The 22,514-nt window shown below is 39.8% G+C and overlaps 1 pseudogene; it reads right to left on the reverse strand.

Annotated features, from left to right (window-relative positions):
* Nucleotides 1–16,632: 16,632 nt before the first annotated feature.
* LOC148653668 (uncharacterized) lies at nt 16,633–17,460 on the reverse strand (annotated as a pseudogene).
* Between the last annotated feature and the right edge of the window lie 5,054 nt (nt 17,461–22,514).

Raw genomic sequence — 22,514 nt, forward strand, 5'->3', positions numbered from 1 at the left:
AGTATTGAATATTTATATGGAATTTTAACACTGAAGGGAAATCTTAGTAGCTGAGCATAAAACAAATAGGAGCATATGTATGTGAAGGCCATAAATAATATTAATTTTGAAACATAAACATACAGTATTACAGTATATGGCTGGTCTTGGTACTTTAAAGAAAAAATACACACCAGTATTCCATCTCTCCCTAAACATTTTAAGCATTGAAGTCTTTAACTAACATGTGAAATATCGTGTATAAAAAGTGGTAGTTTTAAGCTTTTCTGCTAATATAATATGGAATCGCGTATCTAAAGAAATTAATAACGATATAATTATGTCCGTGTACTGCAACACAGTAATACAGGCTGTACAATGTCTGTTGATTCTGTATGTGTAGGGCTGTTTCACCCCTGATCATGTGACCTTCCCGGTAGACTGCTGGTCTACGTGCTCAATTAGTAACCCACAGGTTTTGTGTTCAAATCCAGCCAGCGCCATGACTTTTTTTTTAACAAACATTTCCTTGAAAAAATAGAATAGAAATATTATGGACAATTAATTGACTATAAATATACAAAAGCACATATTCAATTTGGGAAATAGTTTTAATATGTAAATAATTCCCTGGTTCTGCACCCCAGGGTGTTTCTCTCTCTCTCGCTCGTTCGCTCGCACTCCCCCCTCTCAATTCAATTCAATTCAAGGTGCTTTATTAGCATGACCTATGGGTACAATCAGTGTTGCCAAAGCAAATAAATTAATGAAATTCACACAAAACAAAAAAAAAATAACATTAATATAAAATCTACAGACATATTACATTTACAACTGCTTTAATGGTTTGATATATTTGATTTTTTATTGTGGTTGTTATCTATGTTTTTGGTTGGTATTATGTTTATATGGTTGTTTTTGTTGGTTGTGCGTTATTATGGTTATTATGGTTATTGTGTCATTTATGATTATTGGATGTAATCCAATCTCGCGCCAGCAAAGAGAGAGAGACACACACACACATTCGGGAATGTGAATCTGATTAAGAATGAATAAAAGCATTTTTACACCACCTGCCAGCCGGCTCTCCCGTGCCCTGACCAGACATACGACCAGCCTCCCGAAAGAGAGAGAGAGAGAGAGAGAGGGCAAGAGTGTACCTTCTTTTAGTTTTGTAGCCAAAGGGCCTTGCAGATCAGATTGGATTCCCTTCCCTCCACGGAAAGACAGACACATGTTTTCACAGTTTAGAAGTCGCTATTCAGACGCAGGCGAGCAGCCCCTAGATAAAACATCAACTTTATATAAACTCCAACGAAAGTATTAATGTTTTTTAATTACCATACTCTTATGGAACATGCCACCAGACATCTGCATTGAATGATTAAAAATAGAAATGATTACGATTGGCACTCCTGTAGCTTTTTCACGAAACCTCCATCAGAGTAATAGGTTTCATTGCACTTTGACAGATCGTCTTTAAATCAATTGTTGATTTAAAGTTTGACAGTAAATGTTTATATTGTAATGGATACTGTACAGCCTCTATTTCTCTCTAAAAGATCATTTGCGCAGCCTAAGAGGGGGGCGAATGCATGACAATAGATTAGCATACTGTAGAGGAAAACAGTATAGGCGTCGTTGATATGAGGACCTTTGAAACCAAATTTCTCAAATTTAATATGTGCTTTTCTATATTTATTGTCAATTGATTGTCCATAATATTGCTATTCTAAGCAAGAAGGAGCGCTTCACCCCGCCTGTTGTGGAAAGAGTTGGCTTATTCCTTCCCTGCCTCACCGAGGGCAGACCCTGCCGGGCCCTCGTCGACACCAGTTCGACCATCACCCTGCTGCGACCACCTGCCAGCCGACTCTCCCGTGCCCTGACCAGACATACGACCAGCCTCCCGAAAGAGAGAGAGAGAGAGAGGGCAAGAGTGTACCTTCTTTTAGTTTTGTAGCCAAAGGGCCTTGCAGATCAGATTGGATTCCCTTCCCTCCACGGAAAGACAGACACATGTTTTCACAGTTTAGAAGTCGCTATTCAGACGCAGGCGAGCAGCCCCTAGATAAAACATCAACTTTATTTAAACTCCAACGAAAGTATTAATGTTTTTTAATTACCATACTCTTATGGAACATGCCACCAGACATCTGCATTGAATGATTAAAAATAAAAATGATTACGATTGGCACTCCTGTAGCTTTTTCACGAAACCTCCTTTTTCACGAAACCTCCATCAGAGTAATAGGTTTCATTGCACTTTGACAGATCGTCTTTAAATCAATTGTTGATTTAAAGTTTGACAGTAAATGTTTATATTGTAACGGATACTGTACAGCCTCTATTTCTCTCTAAAAGATCATTTGCGCAGCCTAAGAGGGGGGCGAATGCACGACAATAGATTAGCATACTGTAGAGGAAAACAGTATAGGCGTAGTTGATATGAGGACCTTTGAAACCAAATTTCTCAAATTTAATATGTGCTTTTCTATATTTATTGTCAATTGATTGTCCATAATATTGCTATTCTAAGCAAGAAGGAGCGCTTCACCCCGCCTGTTGTGGAAAGAGTTGGCTTATTCCTTCCCTGCCTCACCGAGGGCAGACCCTGCCGGGCCCTCGTCGACACCAGTTCGACCATCACCCTGCTGCGACCACCTGCCAGCCGACTCTCCCGTGCGCTGACCAGACATACGACCAGCCTCCCGAAAGAGAGAGAGAGAGGGCAAGAGTGTACCTTCTTTTAGTTTTGTAGCCAAAGAACCTTGCAGATCAGATTGGATTCTCTTCCCTCCACGGAAAGACAGACACATGTTTTTACAGTTTAGAAGTCGCTATTCAGACGCAGGCGAGCAGCCCCTAGATAAAACATCAACTTTATTTAAACTCCAACGAAAGTATTAATGTTTTTTAATTACCATACTCTTATGGAACATGCCACCAGACATCTGCATTGAATGATTAAAAATAAAAATGATTACGATTGGCACTCCTGTAGCTTTTTCACGAAACCTCATTTTTCACGAAACCTCCATCAGAGTAATAGGTTTCATTGCACTTTGACAGATCGTCTTTAAATCAATTGTTGATTTAAAGTTTGACAGTAAATGTTTATATTGTAACGGATACTGTACAGCTTCTATTTCTCTCTAAAAGATCATTTGCGCAGCCTAAGAGGGGGGCGAATGCACGACAATAGATTAGCATACTGTAGAGGAAAACAGTATAGGCATCGTTGATATGAGGACTTTTGAAACCAAATTTCTCAAATTTAATATGTGCTTTTCTATATTTATTGTCAATTGATTGTCCATAATATTGCTATTCTAAGCAAGAAGGAGCGCTTCACCCCGCCTGTTGTGGAAAGAGATGGCTTATTCCTTCCCTGCCTCACCGAGGGCAGACCCTGCCGGGCCCTCGTCGACACCAGTTCGACCATCACCCTGCTGCGGCCTGGTGTCCTGCCAGGCACCGAGGCAGCCGGACCCCATGGGCGCTCACCATGAACTTTGGGGCTACGAGGGTGAAACACCCCTTCTACCTTGCCCCAGTCCGTGAGGACTGTATCCTGGGGTTGGGCTGGTTGCAGCAGGTGGGTGGTTGACGTGAATTGGGCGTGAGGGACTGGGTGCTGCGCTGGGGGTGGCGGGTGCCCTCCAGCGGAGAGGTCAGGTGGCAGTTTGTGGTGTCGCGGTCGCTCCGTGGGGCAGTTCTCCAAGCCGTGCATGGCCAGCCGGAGGCCGCCAAGCAGTGACCTCGCCGCTGGAGGGCACCTGCCACCCCCGGCGCAGCACCCCGTCCCTCACCTCAAAGGCCTCCCACAGTGCACAGAGTGCTTTACAGACTCTGGGTAGGGGCAAGCTTATCTCACCGTACTGGGAGTCAGCTCTTGCACGCTCGCACCTGCGGCTCCGACAGGCCCAGGCGACGCCCGCCGCTGCCACCTCCGCTTCCCGCTCCGGTCGACCCACACACCCCGGACACCTCCCGCCCCACCTACCGTGAGACTGATTCATTCCCCCTGCCCCACCAACTGTCAGCGGCCCAAGTCAAGGCAACCACCCACTTGCTCAAGGGCGGCCTTCCCCCCTTTAGGCCGCTCCTCTCCTGTTTCCAGCTGGCCTCCAAAGTCCCCAGGGATCCAGCGCCCGGCACTCCCGTGCAATGTGCCCCCTCTCCCCACAGTGGTAGCAGATGATTAGCTGTCGTCGCTCCCCCAGCATCGCCATGCTGGCCGTCTCCTCCTCCCCATCTGATTCCCCGTGCACCCCTCCATTGGTGCCCACCGGTCTCCTCGAATATATCATCAGCCTGCTCAGCTAGAGCCAGGGCCTGCTCCAAGGGGACCGGCGTGGGCAGCATCACGTGGCGCTGCACCTCAGTCGGCACCAGGGCCCAGAAGAACGCCTGGAGCGCTATCTCTTCCGGGAAAGTAGGGTAACTCTGGCGGGCTAAGTAGGCCATGTCTGCGGCTGTTACCTTCACTGTTACCTGGATACCTCTTTATTTAGAACTCACTCTTCCCCCTGCCTGTCTGGCTACTTTTAATCCTTCTGTGCTCGGATTGCAGCGGGTAAGATGTTTTTCCAAGAAAAAAAGAAAAATTAAAAAAAGAGAGCCTCTTCTCGTGTCTAATTTTTAGTTTAGAAGGATTCAAGCAGGATTTTATATGAAAGGCAGCGACCTTAATCAAGCCCAAATCATAATTGAACCCATTCAGAGCCTACATTACATTTTAGCGTTTAATTCTGAGCAGAAGACCCTCACACCTGAAGAAGTCTTGCGTTTTCTCTCTTCTCTTTTAAGCATGTGTACAAAGCTGTAATACAATTTAAAACAATTAAAAGTTTAAACAGTATCAACTAAACTCTATTAATATAAGTATCGAGTGGTATTAAATAAATACAGCTTTTTAATATAGATTACACTTTTCTAAAATGTATTTAAAAAATAAAAATGATTACAATCTAATCTTTCCACGTTTGATCCCAAAATCCCAAGAAAAATAAATCTAAACGGGGAGAAAGCTATGCTGAAAGTTTATTAAGATACTTAGAAGACAAAGATAACAATTTATGTTGCATTTGTCTGTGAATCAAAAAATACATATAATTAAACACGTGTTTGCGATTTAAATCAATATAAATGGTTATATTGTAACGCATACTGTACAGCCTCCATTTCTCTATAAAAATTTAAAAGATCGTTTGCGCACCCTAAAAGGGGGGGTCTACTCTCAGCTCTGTGATAGTTGCCCAGGCAGCAAAAGATCAGCTACACTGGGAATATGCGACACCAAAGATATGATTAATAACCTTTTAAATCTGAAAGGAGATCTAAAGGGATCCCCCCACACACGCACGCGCGATAGAACCAAGAAGCAGAAGCAGGGACAGTTGTCAGAAGGAAAGAAGGTGACTATTCATTGTTATTAAAAATGACTTAAATTCGATCATGTTGTGATATTTAGAAATATAAAAAGTCAATTAATTGTCCATAATATCGCTATTCTATTTTTTCAAAGAAATGCTTGTTAAAAGAAAAGTCGCAGCGCCGACTGGATTTGAACACAAAACCTGTAAATTACTAGTGCGGCACGTAGACCAGTAGGCTACTGGGGAAGTCACATGAGCAGAGGCAAAACAGCCCTACACAGCCCTGTCGCAGTACACGAATATAATTATATCGATATTAATTTCTTTAAATACGCGATATTATATTAGCAGAAAAGCTTATAGCTACCACTTTTTTACACGCTATTTCACATGTTAGTTAAAGACTTTGATGCTTAAAATGTTTAGGGAGAAATGGAATACCGGTGTGTATTTTTTCTTTAAAGTACCGATTTCTGGAATCTGACTGGCTGACACCCTAGTATCTTTTAATACAGTCTTTGCTGTGCTCTTGAGGATTCTTGTGATATTTTGAGCTCTGGTTGAATGATAGGTGTTGCAGTTTAAATAATTTTCGTAGTTAGAAATTATGAAACGCTCTGTTAAAAGCAAGGCTGTTTTTATGTCCGTTACAGTAAAAGAAAATGCCTGACAAAGTAGGGCTTGGACAGATTCCGTGCTTTGTAAAGAAATTAGCCAAAAAAGTAATTCCTTTATCGTATTGGCTAGCTAATGTCCTGTCCTCGTTAGTTAGATGAACGAAATGCTGTGGTGTTTGTCAAAGAAAAAAATAAAAGTATTTTTGTTTAAAATGATAGAAAAAATGTGGACCAACGTAATACTTTGAGTTTACAGCTTGTCCAATGTCATCCATTATTAATACTATTAGTAATATCTTCGGTAAAGGCTTTGATGCATAAAATATTTCTGCATAATTAAAATATTTATGATAAAGGTAGGTTGTGTACTTTTGCTCAACTGAGCAATCTTCCTTTCATAAAATATACCAACTTTTTAATGACTGATGATTTAACATGCTGTAATACACAGTTTAAATTTAAAAGCTCAAATGCTGTACATGAGAGGTTAAGCTTTTTTGGCTCTTCCTGGCGGTTTTACAAGGTGAGTCCGGATACTTTCCAGCATGACGTCAAATGATGCGATAAACCGCGTGAAACTGCGTTTTGATGCGACAAGCCCACCGCGGTGTACCACGACATACTCCACGCATTTTGAATGGCTGCATCTGTAGCTGCAAAGGTGGAAAGAGGGTGGAGGAGGGATGCAGAAAAAGAACGAGGAAGAGGAGAGGGTGACGTTTGATATATATGGAGACTGGTTGCTTACGTCAGGATAAGTGAGAATTGCAGCAGCTGTGTCGAATGAGCTTGGCTGCGTTCATTCCTCCTGAACTTTCATTAAAAACTCCATTTCACGAGGAATGACGGCAGCCGAAAGCTTGGGAGAAATTAGAATCGTTTATTGAGATGTGGGGATTTGGCGTAACCCGCTTGGCTGAGGGCCAACCTCCCGGCCGTTGGACCGGGAGGATAGGACCCTCAAAAGAACCAAGCGGGACCCCCAGTCACCAGTACAGAAAAAACAAAAACAAAAACCAAATGATTATTAAACTAATTCAGCCAAGGAGAGAAAGCGCCTGCTTGAGGATACCGGGGTAAGTTTTAATGTATGCATGATAAGCCTCGGAGGACCAACAGCCGAGTTGCTTGATGAGATACTCGGCTATGCCTTGGTAAGCGGCGGAGGATGCGGCCCCTGATCTGAAGGAGTGCCCGGAGAATTGTTCGGGGGGTATCCGGCGGTTAGAAGGATGTCGTGGAGGTGAGAGAGGAACCAGTCACAGGTCACGATACGGCCCTTCTCATTTACGAACAGAGGGTCAGTAGGCAAAGCTCCGGCAGAGGTGCGAAGATGTGCGCAATGGGATAGAGGTTCATATGGGCTTATGTACAGATGCAGCCATTCAAAATGCATTGGTCGGTAGTGAAAAGATTTAATCATTTAATCTCTTTACTGTGCACATTTTAATCCGCTTAGTATTGAATATTTATATGAAATTTTACCACTAAAGGGAACTTTTAGTAGCTGAGCATAAAAAGAAGAGGAGCATAACGCATCTGAAGGTCATAAACGATATTAATTTAGGAACATAAACATTACTGTATGTAAACTGTACTGAGTATGGCTGGTCTTGGTAATTTAAAGAAAAAATACACACCAGTCTTCAATTTCTCCCTAAACATTTTAAGCATGAAAGTTTTATGAAACGGTACCCAAATATGCGATTGCTGTATAGAATGAATTTTAATTTAAAAAAAATTTTTAACACGAAAATTAAGCTGTTTACATCTTCCGCCTGAGAACATAGTCACCTGTTGCTACCCAACGCAGAAACACAGCCAAAAACTAGCAAAGAGAGGACATTAGCTAGCCAATATGATAAAGAAATAAATGATTATTTTGTTTGTTTCTTTTGCACATTTATTTGAACATTTCCATCGATTGTACAAGCACTTGGAAACTGTCCAAACCCTAGTTCATCAGGAGTTTTCTTTTACGCTGCGGGCATTCTCCTGGTCTGGCGCTGGTCTGTGTCTTCTAGGATATAATGCCAGCGATTTTTTGTTAAATTTGGGTTTCCAATAACACGGCAGCAAACTCTTGTTTTTATGTCCACTATAACAGACAATCTCCTTTGCTTTTAACCGAGCATTTAATAATTTCCTAAAATGAAAATTATTTACTTTATTTCCCTCATGGGATCAATAAAAGTATCTATCATCTATCTATCTAAACTATGGGACAGAATTCTGGGGTCTCCCTATACCAGAGATTACGGTAGGGCTTCAGAATGGGGATTGGCTGAAACCATCTGACACCCCTCTGATTGGGGAATAAAGACGTGCTGATCTGCTCTACATACCAGGAAGAGGATTTCTTTCTATTCGAAACGTGTATTTTAAAAGTTTAATTAAGAAGTAAAAACCTTACAGCGTACACAGATTTCTAAACTGATCAGGAGGAAGAAAAATCACCCGTGTTTCGTGCATAAAAAGTGGTTATTAACTATCGAAACCTGTTTTATTTTATTTTTATTTAGATTAAGAGTTCCCGTCACCCCCATTCCATTTAAATCACAAACCTGTGTTTAATTAAATGTCTTTTGACATAAATCGTTATCTTTGTCTTCTTCATAATAATGTTCACCACTCTGTCGAGCAAATTAATAATAAACTTTATTTTATATAGCGTTTTAAATGAATAAGTAATTAGATTGCTCATAAACGTAATCACTTATTCTATATAAACCCAGCGTAATTGCTCTCTGCAAATGCTTTTTCTTTTTATTTAGGCTCAGATTTCAACTATAGATCGTACACTAATTACTAGCAGTAAATACTGATGTTTTGCTCCCTCTTACCACAAAAATATTTAAAATAATGTATTGTAGCTGGGATGAACTTTTTTTCGAACGTGTCTCTACCTGCTGCGACTCGGACACGGAATGGTTAAAGATGGTGACAACTCAGGCACCCAGAGATGGGGGGGCTGCTTTCCGCCTCCATAACTAAAATGCCAAATAGGAGTAGTTTTTAATTCAGTTTGAATTATAACTGTACGTACTATCTTTGTATTTGACCAGGGCTTTAAAGAGAGGGCGAGCCAAAATTTTTCGGTGCCGTCGTCTGCACTTTAAAGGTACCCCTGTCGCGGAAGAATTTGACCTTGGAACGTTCACCCAGCGTAATTATTGTACTTTGACAGATTGTCTTTAAATCAATTGTTGTCAGAATATCCCCACCTCCAAACAACAACGAAATTGCAACGATTTTATTAACTGGCTGTTTCAGTAACCTAAAGTATATATTTAAAGTAATAATTTAACAATATATGTAAATGTTTTAAGATATGTTTATGTTGTGAATGTCTGTAGATTGTATCTTATTTTTAGTTTTTGTTTTGTTTCACGTTAATTTTATAAGGGAATCTTGATTAAAATACTTTTTATTTTTTCACAATCTGGTAATGCCAGACAGAATTCACATTCGCTGCAGCCAAATGGCCTTGCAGATCAGATATCAAGGAACAAAACAATTATCGCGCCCGGCTCCTCAATGGAATCGCTTTAACATGCTAATGCATTGGTGTATTATTTTTAATATTGATCAGATTTTTCCTCCCAGAACTTGTAAATTGTTGTTGTTATTGTTGTTGTTATCCTGTAAAGCGCTTTGAGAAGCATACTGTCCAGCTTGTCAGGTGCATTCTCTTGTAAAATAATAAGTAGAGCTTTGGGCTCATTAGTGCTCCACTTACAGCAACCAAATGTAAACACATTTTGTCTCCAAATACACCACCACTTGTATGAATCAAAGCCCTGCCAAACGATGCAAATTCCGCTGCAATGGTTGTGTGCAGGATTTATTAAGTATGGCATCTCCATGTTCAAGTAAACACTGCTCTTTGTGCAAATGCAAATGCATTTAAGAAACTTTTTTTTAAAAAGCCACCTTTAAAGGCGCTATATAAAATAAAGTTTATTATTATTATTAATATTGATGATATTCTTCCTCCCAGGACTTGTAAAATTGTTGTTGTTATTGTTGTTATCCTGTAAAGTGCTTTGAGAAGCATACTGTCCAGCATATTGTATTTCATTGCACTTTGATAGATCGTCTTATAATCACTTGTTGTTAGAATATCCCCCAAGAGGATATTCCCCCCAAGAGGATATAGAGGATATCCCCCAAGAGGTATCCAGGTAATAGTGAAATAGGCGTACAGTCTGGGGAGATCGCCCGTTTTCCATGTAAATAGTTCCCTGGTTCTGCAACCCTTGGTTCTCTCTCTCTCTCTCTCTCTCTCTCGGGGCTGCGCTCTTGTCGGGCTTGTCTTGTGTTTCTCTCTCGTCTGGGCGCGGGAGTGCTGTTGGCGGGTGGTGACGGAGAAGAAATAAAGTGCAGTTTTTAACTCCACAAGTTTGAGTCTCTGTGTTCGTCCTCAATGAACCCAAATTCATTACATTGGTGTGAGAAGCGGGAGGATGGACAGTGAACGGCCGATGATGTCGGACTCAGAGAAGCACTGGTTCCCCAAGCAGCCGAGTGACCCCCTAAAGCACCTTTTGGGGGCGAGTAGGAGCCGCCACGGGCCGGGATGACCCCTCAGCACCGCCAGTGGCCACAGCACTTATCAGGGCTACCCCACGGTGACCTACTCAGCGGAAGGGGGGCCCTTTCCCAGGTCGCCTCAGGCCGTGTGCTGGAGGGCACCCGCCATCCCCGGCGCAGCACCCCGTCCCTCATGCCCAAGTCAACGCAATGACCTCTTCTAGTATATAACCTAACTTTTGTACTTGTGTTCTTTTAGAGTAAATCATTGCCATTTTGAATTTTAGTGCTGTATTTCTGCGATAAGAATATACAAGAGGTTACAAAGAAGAATAGGCCATTTAGACAATCTAGCCACTTTGGTACTTAATTAACTGAAGTATATAATTCAGCCATTTCTTGAAATAAACCAGTTTTCAGCTTCAACAATATGATTGGTTAGCTTGTTCCACACTCCCACAAATTAATTTAAGGTTGTGGAGCACAATTCTAATGTTACTTCCATATTTTCTGTATTCTCTTAGTGCAGTTACCTGAAAGCCGTGCCCTAGATAGTCACACCCCTTCATGTTTAAACCAATCATCCATTAAAGACGAGGAATACTATAATATAAAAATAAGAGGTTGTGCCAAGTAAGTCATTCAGACCTTAACTTAAACCACAATTAGAAGCCCCAAAGGCTCACTGGGACTGAGGCTGTAGATGCCAGGTAAAACTAAATAATTACTGATCCAGATTCATCAGAATATATTGCATTTTTCATAAGTGACATTATTCACAGATGGTCCTTTTCTAAAGACCTGTCTCAGTATACATATCAGTCTTTCAAAGCTCATTAAAAGGATGCTTGATTACATTACCTGAAATATAAGACTTGGTTCACCAAATGTCTGTTATTTCCATCTTCTGGTATAATTATATAAAGCTTAGATGTTTCTTCATTGTTGTTATATAGTAGTATATATACTGCTGTTTTATTTTCACTTTTAGGATGCCTTAAGAATATATTGTATACATATTCTTCTGAAATATCAAGACAACAAATTCCAATATGTATTTCTTTAAATAAACACATTTTAGTATGCTTAGCCTGTCGCAAAAAGTTATTCTAGCATATTTTTGTGTTTTCAAAGTTGAAACATAAGTATATGTTATTCATTAATCATGAACTCATCTTGGCTAACCAATCCATCTACAACTGATTTATTCATTCAAGGAGGTGATAAAACTGACCTGGTATTCCAAAAAACCTTGCATAGGCTTCATACAAACTTTTAGCAGCTGGGATACACTGTTGATGAGGAAGATTCCTTAGGTTACCAATTCAGCATCTAAAAATCTTATTGGAAGTCTGTTGTATATGCTTTTACCATGAGGTACAACAAGCACCCTTGCATACCTTGACACTCTTCAGGTGTGGTTATGGTTTGAATAAAACATAACATAACATCACTTTATTAACCCTATACAATTTCTTACATTAGGAATTAGTCTTTTCGCATACCCCAGCTTGCTCTCCATGAGACACAGATACACAGACTTCGATTTTCATTTCTGTAGACAGCTATATTTCTTGCCTACAACTGATGCTCTTGTTAAATGGTGTTTCGTGTCTTGGTCTTTTGCTTCAGTATAAATAGACCTAGTTTCCCGAACACACTGCAGCTACAGTATTCATGGCACTACTTAAGGAACCTCTCTATTCCCTTCCTGACTTCACTGTATTCTGCACTTTATTTTTTAAAACTCATATTTATGGTTCCGTAAAGGGCAAAGATGAATGGTGGAGTCATAAACTGCTACTGATGTGGTCAGGTCTTTATTACACTTTTTTATGACTTCACTTCTGGAGTTTATTGGGAGATATCAACAATGGATGTACTAATAATAAACAAATTGTTCACCAAAAAGGAAAAAAAAGAGATGTAGATGCTACGGTACTATTCCAGCACTTCCTTGTAAAGTCATCCACACAGGTTGTTTTATTTTTGGTTTACTTACTAGATGATATATACAACATTCCTATCCCTGAAATGGGAATATGACATAGAAGGGCTGTGTTTAAGTACAGTACTTAATAAGGAACTGTCTAAAACCTGCCAGTCACATTAACGGGCAGTACACCAGATTGGTTGGATCTCCGTAGAGCTTTGTAATGAGAGAAATATTACTAAAATCGGGATATTGAGCTGGCATGTTACCAAAAAAAATCACTAAAATATTATTGACTTTTAATGTTTAAAAGGAAAACAAATAAAGGCTTCTCATGAGAAAAGAAAATAGAGGTATAAAGGGTTGTACAGTACCAAGAATATTGATAATCACCAAGCTGAACACGTTGATCTAATGAAGATCCTAATAAAACATGGTATGTCTCCTTATCCTTTATTTAGTTCCTACGTTGAACTATATTGAACTATATTGAATCAATTAATCATTTCCTCACTTGGAAGCAATTTAGCATTTTAGAAAAAAGGAAAAAAGAACAGGCCTCTGTGCAACATTTTATAAAGTAAAAAGATCAATAGACAACTGATTGAACAGGACCCGAGTCTAGAATCTCACTTTTCAAAAACAATGTAAACTTTTATAAAGTCATTGAGTAACTGACATACCTTTTTTTCTTGTGTATTTTTCTTGTGCAATATTATCAAGCATTGGGGAAATTAAGGCTTTCGGATATTTAAAACAAAAACAAATCCATTAATATAAACTCTGATTAAGCCTGTTTTCGTATGTGGTTGTAAAATCCATACAGGTGCTTTGTCCCAAGTCCAAGCAGTTATAACCAAAGGACTCAGTGGGAAACTAATGTCTATCACTATCAATACGTTAGGCTGTGAATGATGTTTCTAAAGGAAAACTTTACAAATTATGGCTTGTGGTGCTGTCTCGGATAATCTCCATCTCAATCACTTGAGCCCTGATTATAAACCAAAAATATACACTTCAGTCCTGTTAGGGGACCATGCACTTGTGTTAACCCAAAGCACCACAGCGACATAATCCTATTGATCCTTGTGGTATCATGATATCCTAACAACAAGGCAGGTAAAATACACATTGATGAGTTGTGTATCAAAGCGTTTTACAGGATAACAACAACAATAACAACAACAATTTTACAAGTCTTGGGAGGAAGAATATCATCAATATTAATAATAATAATAATAAACTTTATTTTATATAGCGCCTTTAAAGATGGCTTTTAAAAAAAAAAACTTTTTTTAAATGCATTTGCATTTGCACACAGAGCAGTGTTTACTTGAACATGGAGATGCCATACTGAAGAATTCCTGTACACAACCATTGCAGCGGAATTTGCATCGTTTGGCAGGGCTATGATTCATGTGGTGGTGGATTTGCAGACAAAATGTATTTACATTGGGTTGCTGTAAGTGGAGCACTAATAAGCCCAAAGCTCTACTTATTATTTTACAAGAGAACGCACCTGACAAGCTGGACAGTATGCTTCTCAAAGTGCTTTACACGATAACAACAACAATAACAACAACAATTTACAAGTTCTGGGAGGAAAAATATGATCAATATTATTAATAATAATAATAAACTTTATTTTATATAGTGCCTTTAAAGGTGGCTTCTCAAAGCGCTTTACAGGATAACAACCGATGAAACAACAATGGCTGGGGGTTGAAAATACCTGTGAAACCGGTTTAATTCATCACAGCCAGCACTCCCGCAGAGAGTGATGAAAACCATGCAGCGTCAGGCGAATGGACATTAATATGTTTGGCTTTTGGGTTCGGGTGGATTTGCGCCCTACAGTTCAACCTGCGGTATAGCTGTGTACTGTAAATACGGTAAGAACATGTGTTATTTTAAAATTTGAAAAATGTCAATATACTTTAGGAAAAATTGAGTATTGGAGTGTATTTGTTCTTTAAAATACCAATAACAGCAACTTAAAGTTTGCATAATATGTTTATGTTCCTAAATTAATATCGTTTATGACCTTTATGACCTTCGTTATGCTCCTCTGCGTTTTATGCTTAGCTACTAAAATTTCCCTTTAGTGGTAAAATTCCATATAAATATTCAATACTAAGTGGATTAAAATGTGCACAGTAAAGAGATTAAATGATTGCATCTTTTTACTAATGACCAATACACCACATTATCTTTCGTGTCGCATTAACATTGGAATGTTTTTTTTTACAAGTGTCAAAAGAAGCGATACACAACCTGTCTCCTCTATAACTCTTCAGTTTACAGAGAAATTCCGCCAGAGCCTCACAACATTGTCCAATAATACTCTTCTCGTGTCTAATTTTTAGTTAAGCAGGATTTGAGCTACAGACCATAACAGACCAAAAAACAGAATCCACCTGCGATTCAGGTGTTAACAAAATGTGTTTACAAAGAAAGTGAAATACAGTAATACTACCAGCTATATAGATACATAGATCTAGAAATTTAGATCCTTAAATAAATATCATGATTAATTTATTTACAAACGTGCTTACATATTCTCGATTATAAAACAGATAATTCCGGTCCTGGAATCTGACTGGCTGAGACCCATCTGAAGCGGTACCATAATCTCTGGTATACTGACGCCCCTGAAATTTGACTTGTTACTGTGTGATAAATTTAAAAAAGACGTAGATAAAAAAGCTTGGATTCTCATGTATCTGGTACAAGTATCTTTTAAAACAGTCTTTGTTGTGCTCTTGAGGATCCTTGTGATATTTTGAGCTCTGGTTGAATGATAAGTGTCGCAGTTTAAATAATTTTCGTTGTTAGAAATTATGAAATGCTCTGTTAAAAGCAAGGGAGTTTTTATGTCTGTTATACGAAAGAAAATGCCCGACGAACTAGGGATTGGACAGTTTTTCAGTGCTTGTACAATCGTTGGAAATGTTCAAATAAATGTGCTAAAGAAATAAACAAAAAAAGTAATTTATTCCTTTATCATATTGGCTAGCTAATGTCCCATCCTTGTTAGTAAGATCAACAAAATGCTGTGTTGTTTCTTTTTGTCGATGAAAAAATAAAGTATTTTCATTTAAAATGACGGTTACAAATAATGTGGACCAGCGTAATACTTTGAGTTTACAGCTTGCCCAAGGTCATTCATTATTAATAATATGAGTAATATCTTCGGTTAAGGCTTTGATGCATAAAATATTTCTGCATAATTAAAATATTTATGATAAAGGTAGGTTGTGTACTTTTGTCCAACTGAGCAATCTTGCTTTCATAAAATATACCAACTTTTTAATGACTGATGATTAACATGCTGTAATACACAGTTTAAATTTAAAAGCTCAAATGCTGTACATGAGAGGTTAAGCTTTATTGGCTCCTCCTGGCGGTTTTACAAGGTGATTCTGGATACTTTCCGGTATGACGTCAAATTACGCGATACACCGCGTGATACTGCGTGAAACTGCGTTTTGATGCGACACACCCACCGTGGTATACCGCGAAATACCCCACCCATTTTGAATGGCTGCATCTGTATGAACAGAGTTTGAAATAATAGATGAGAGTGCAGGACCCTAGTTGGTCGGTTTTGCTTTTCTTGAGATAGAAGGTCAGTGTATCGGAAGATAAGATGGAGATGTCAGATAAGCAGGGTTGAGAAGATGGTCGAAGGATGTGGAACCAATGGTAATTTCAGAGCATCTTAGGAAGCCGAAGAAGGCTAACAAGAATAAAGATTCAAGAGTGCGGTCGACCCAGGGTGAGTGGTAACCCGACCTGAGAACGTAGATGCAGGATTCGAGGATGTCCGAGGTAAGTGGTGCGCGTTGGTTCGGAAGTGGTTTTTCAAGCCATTGAAAGCCTTTAAGCAGGAGAGTAATTTAAGTGTGGATAAGGGAGGGACAGGTCGTGCCGAAAAGGAGTTTATGGAAGAAGTGGATGTCGCACAGGTATACTGTGGTGGTGGATGCTTGTACCTTGAGTGAGTTTCTAAAATAGCAAACAAAGGATGATACGGTGAGAATATCGAAATAAGGGAATTTTACGTTTGCAGAGAGGTAGAAGGATTGGAAGCCCTTCCAGGCAGTCCAGTAAGAGTTGAGAGTTTGAGGGGGGATCCCTAAGAGGATAGTTTGCTGGGCCAGCTGGACATAGTGATGGGAAGGATGATTCAGAGGAACGTGAGTTCCGAATAGGGAGGTACTGTGCATGGGTTCGATCTTTCATCTGGTGCCAAGTTCCTGAATTTCTGAAATTGAAAGCGAGAGAGAGTCAACTATCTCATTAAGGTGGCCTGGAATGTGAGCAGCTACGAGGATGAATTGATGTGTGAGAGAAATCCATTTAAGGCGGCGGAGAAATTTCATGATAGATTGGGATGATGACGTTCTTTGTTGATTATATGGACTACTGCATAGTCGTCCGAATGGATAAGGACGGATTTTTGTTTCCAATTGTGGCCCCAAAGAGAAGCGGCAACAACAATTGGAAATATTTCTAACAAGGCCGATGACTGGTCGGCGAGTGGGATTGAAGAGAATTCAGGAGGCCAAGGGGCCGCAAACCATTGGCCCTTGTAATAGCCTCCGAAAACGACTGAGGGGGCTGCGTCTGTGAAAAGCTGGATATCCTCGGCGTCGGAGAGGAGGTCATCGTAGAAGAGAGATATGCCATTCCAGTTGGCCAAGAAAAGCTGCCAAAGCCTGAGCTCAGATTTGCAGTCGGCTGAAAGGCTTACGTGGTGGTAAAGAGAGGGCACGGAAGAGGCGAGGTTGAGAAGGTAGGAGATGAACAACCGTCCTTGAGGAATGATACGCATGGCGTAATTAAGTTGGCTGTGCAGAGAGAGAAGTTCCCTCTTTGTGCAAGATTTGGCGGAAGAATAGGTAAAGATATACGTCTGGATCCTGTCGATCTTGTCGCAAGGCAGGGAGGCAGAGAAATTGATGGAATTGAGGGTGATCCCCAGGAATTGGATTATATGAGAGGGGCCGGTTGTTTAGTCTGTGGTGAGACATACCCCTAGTTTCCTAAAAACGGAAATAAGTGTGGAGGAGGCTCTTGCAGGTGGGGCATGGGGAAAATCTATGGTAAGGAAATCGTCGAGAAGGTGGATGAGCAAAGGAAGCTCAGTGGCTTGGGATATGGAAGCCGAAGACTGTTGAGGAGGAATTGAAGCAGGGGCGAAGGCTGCGTGAAGGACTGAGGAGGCTGCCGAGTCGTCTTGGACGCCAGGGGGTGGGGGAGGGTAAGGGCCACCTGCTGGCTGAGCTGGGGGTCGTTTACTGGATGCCCTTTGGGCTCTAGCTTTAACTTTCACACTTGCTTTAGCACAGATGCTTCTCCGTCTCTGTACCTTTCTCTGTACATCTTCTGTACCAAACTCCCTGATAAGGAAGGAATGTTTTAATTACTCTGAGTCCTTGAGTTTCTTGAGAAAGTAGTTCAAAGACAGGAGGGGGTATGGCAATTGATGAAAGTCACTTAAGACACAAAAGAAAGGTATGAATGGTTTTCCGAATCACATCAAGGGCAGTTTGAATTTGTGCCACCGCATTAATATTTGGTAGTTCACCTTTTCAAATACAGTTTAAGAAATGTTGCTGTCCTTCAGTTAACGCACTATAATTTTTATAAATAATGTTTAGAAATATAAAAGTAGAATAAAGCGACACCTTTCGTCAAACATTTTTGACAGGTGCCACGCCCCCTTTTTCAGCCACTGGGAGTCCACAGTTGGCGGATGTCCTGTCCCCTTGCCAGCCAATGGAGTGTTGTTATGGGTGGATGTCCTAGCCCCCTCAGGAGTCAATGGTGTGTCGTTAAGGCTCAGATGTCCCACCTTCCGGGGCCTGAGCCTCAGGGTCCAAGAGCCTCGGCCGCCGCAGCCCTCAATTTATAAATAAGTGTATGAAAGCGTGTGTTAGGGTTGGAAGGGGACCATGTCTTCCGCGGGGTTGAGCGCTCTCTATTATAACCCTAGGGAATCGGGGAGTAACGGCGGCATGGGGAGTCTGGTGAGGGCCGCGAGATCCCGGGGTGTGAGAGGCACCAGCCGTGGCCAGGTCGCCGAGTGGTTGACCCTGACAGCAAGTCTCAAAAAACATCAAGGGCGTGTAAGCACTCACACACACACAGTGACCACGTAAAGTCTCACGGAAAGAACTCGTAGGAGAAACAGCATGTGAAATGTGAACCACTTAATTTCATCAATAGGTTTTCAAATACTGAAACACTCAAAAACATCAAGGGCATGTTAGCACTCACACACACAGTGACTGCGTAAAGTCTCACGGAAAGAACTCGCTGGATAAATAACATGTGAAATGTGAACCACTTTATTTAATCAATAAGTTTTCAAGCACAGAAACATCGTAGTACACACTTTTCACAAATGTTACAGATTCCTGTTTCCAAGCATGTGAAATACAAACCACTTTATTTCAACAGTATGTTTTCAAACACAAACATCTCAGTACACACGAGTTACCAGCTCCTGTTTGAATTCAACAATTAAATGTTGGTGCAGAAAATTAGTTCAGTACACGTAACTACCACCCCAACATTACTGAGAAATTTTGAGGCATCTGAAAAAGAATTCATAATTCCCTTCCGCTCCCCATGTCTAAAACCATGCGAACCGCACCGGGCTATCCAATCTAACAGAGCAAAAAAATTTGCCTGCGAAATCAGCGGATGGTGTTACCACAGGTTCTGTGCAAAACACATTGTATTTTGGAATACACACTGCAGAAGCCACCAGGCTTCTGTTTCTGATCTGAAAACATCAGATCTGCGATACTTTCACTCATGTTCTTGACATACAGCTGCAGCCATTCAAAATACACGGTACAAACCCGCAGTACTGTTAACTACCCACAAGCCACCGCAGGGCACCCCGGTAAGTGATTGGCTGGCCAAAATGACCGACAGGGGCACTCGTGGTGCAGTGGTTGGTAGTGAAAAGATTTAATCATTTAATCTCTTTACTGTGCACATTTTAATCCGCTTAGTATTGAATATTTATATGGAATTTTACCACTAAAGGGAAATTTTAGTAGCTGAGCATAAAAAGAAGAGGAGCATAACGCATCTGGAGGTCATAAACGATATTAATTTAGGAACATAAACATTACTGTATGTAAACTGTACTGTGTATGGCTGGTCTTGGTAGAGACACCAGTCTCCATTTCTCCCTAAACATTTTAAGCATGAAAGTTTTATGAAATGGTACCCAAATATGCGATTACTGTATAGAATGAATTTTAATTAAAAAAAAATATTTAACACGAAAATTAAGCTGTTTACATCTTCCGCCTGAGAACATAGTCACCCGTTGCTACCCAACGCAGAAACACAGCCACCAACTAGCAAAGAGAGGACATTAGCTAGCCAATATGATAAAGAAATAAATGATTATTTTGTTTATTTCTTTTGCACATTTATTTGAACATTTCCATTGATTGTACAAGCACGTGGAAACTGTCCAATCCCTAGTTCATCAGGCATTTTCTTTTAGGCTGCGGGCGTTCTCCCGGTCTGGCGCTGGTCTGTGTCTTCTAGGATATAATGTCAGCGATTTTTTGTTAAATTTGGGTTTCCAATAACGCCGCAGCAAACTCTTGTTTTTATGTCCAATATAACAGACAATCTCCTTTGCTTTTAACCTCAAAACATCAAATATATCAAACCATTAAACTCTCTCAAATTCATCCAATTATCATAATCCCACCCCTTATGCAAAACCAAACCCATCCCAGTTTATCCTGTTTATCATAAACAAAATCCACCTCAATTTTCAACATAAAGCATTACACAAAATCAATACCTCATCACTCCATACTCAACAACCATAAATCACAAACAGCCAGAACATGTAACTCCACATTCCCAAATAGACCTAATTTCAATAGCCCCGCCCCTTATGCAAAACCAACATCCCTCCCCTGTTCTCTCTCTCCACTGGCGTTTGTAATCTTTTTTATTTTTAAATACATTTTAGCAAAGTCATGTATTTTAAAAATCTTAAGATTTCTATATTTATGTCTTTATTTAGTGGTTTCATTAGTGACAAAGGCTAAACTTTCTTGGAAAATGTATTTTATGTAAACCATGTTTGCTATTAATTCATTTAGGGCTAGAATATGTTCATTGTCTTCCAATGAAAGAAGGGTTCCTTTCGCCGTAGTCGGGTTGACATTAGAAGCTTGCCATACCCGGACTGTTACACCAACGCATTAGCATGTTAAAGAGATTTCATTGAGGAGCCTAGCTTTCTTAACTAGTAAGTACTGTACTTACTTGGGTTTTGGAGTGGGGGAGGTGTCTTTTGCTGGAAATCTCGCCCCCTTCTACTTTGAAAATACCTGTGAAATCAGTTTAATTCGTCACAGCCAGCACTACCGCAGAGAGGGGGGTTGTACTTGCAGTGTATCGGTATACAGTAGATGTTTCGGCCAGAGCCGACCGCTACGCCGCCCAGGTGTTATGCTCTTCATTAATGTCCAAGCCGGAACACATCATTATATCTCATTTTGTATTTCTTTAAAAAAAAAAAAATTGACCAGCCTAACAGTATTGTTGTTATTGTTTTTATCCTGTAAAGCGCTTTGAGGAGCCACCTTTAAAGGCGCCATATACAATAAAGTTCATTATTAATACTATTGTTAATTTGCTGGACAGAGAGGTGAACATTATTACGCAGAAGAAAAAGATAGCATTTACGTTGCATTGTGCATTGTGCTGCTGTAATACAGTTTTAAATAATTAAAAGTCTAAACAGTATCAGCTTTATTTATGGGTTATAAATAAAGGCGATTTAAATGCCATTTAAATCAATATAAATGTTTATATTGTAACGCATAGGTGACTATTCATTGTTATTAAAATGACTTAAATTCGATCATGTTGTGATATTAAGAAATATAAATTTGTTTGGTGCGAGTGAAGTTTTATTTAATCTCTGAGCCAGGGAAACGTTTTATTTTTTTAAAGAAATGTTTGTTAAAAAAAAAGTCGTGGCTCCAGCGGGATACGAACAACCGTACATGAATATAATTATATCGTTTTTAATTTCTTTAGATACGCGATTCCATATTATATTCCCTTTTAATCAAATTCTAAAAGTATGCTTGTTGACTCCGGTATCACGTTAGTTAAAGACTTCGATGCTTAAAATGTTTAGGGAGAAAGGGAATACTGGTGTGTATGTTTTCTTTAAAGTACAGAGACCAGCCATATACTGTACTGTATGTTTATGTTCCAAAATTAATATAGTTTATGGCCTTCACACGCGTTACAGTATGCTCCTATTCTTTTTATGCTCAGCTACTAAGATTTCCCTTAAGTAGTAAAATTCCATATAAATATTCAATAACTAAACGGGCACAGTAAAGACATTAAATATACATATACATACTGTATACAGTACAGTTTGCATAAAGTAATATGTTTATGTTCCTAAATCAATCTCTTTTATGAGCATGTGAAAGGCATGGTGAATTGGAGATTCTCAAAAATTACTGTACTTTTCATGATTGGAAACAAATGCATGATTGCGAAATGCTGTGGTGTTACTTTTACAAAGACGGTAAATGAAAAAAAGAATGTGGACCAGGTCAATACTTTGAGTTTACAGCTTGTCCAAGGTCATTCATTATTAATACTATCAGTAATATCTTCGTTAAAGACTTTGATGGCGACAGCTCAAACATGAGAGGTTGAGCTTTATTAGCTCCACCTTGCAGAAATTCAGGATACTATTATTTTACTTGCGGTATTATAGGAGAATTTATGGTAACTCGCGGTAGACTGCGTCAAGCGCACTGCAAAATAATGCGGTATCGCCCACTTGTTTTGAATGGCTGCATCTGTACACATCTATCTCTTTAACAAATTTAAGGACATTAGCATTTGACTCCTTGTTTTTCATATCAAGCTTTGTAGAAAGAAGTGTGTAAAGCACTCTTTGTAAGAATTCAGACATATACATTCGAAATTCTTCATTCTTCGGACGATGGCACACCCGGGTCTGTAAAACAGAGTGAAAGCTCT

The sequence above is a fragment of the Lepisosteus platostomus genome, chromosome 10 (genome assembly GCF_059453375.1).
Source record: "Lepisosteus platostomus isolate fLepPlt1 chromosome 10, fLepPlt1.hap1, whole genome shotgun sequence".
Lineage (NCBI taxonomy): Eukaryota > Metazoa > Chordata > Actinopteri > Semionotiformes > Lepisosteidae > Lepisosteus > Lepisosteus platostomus.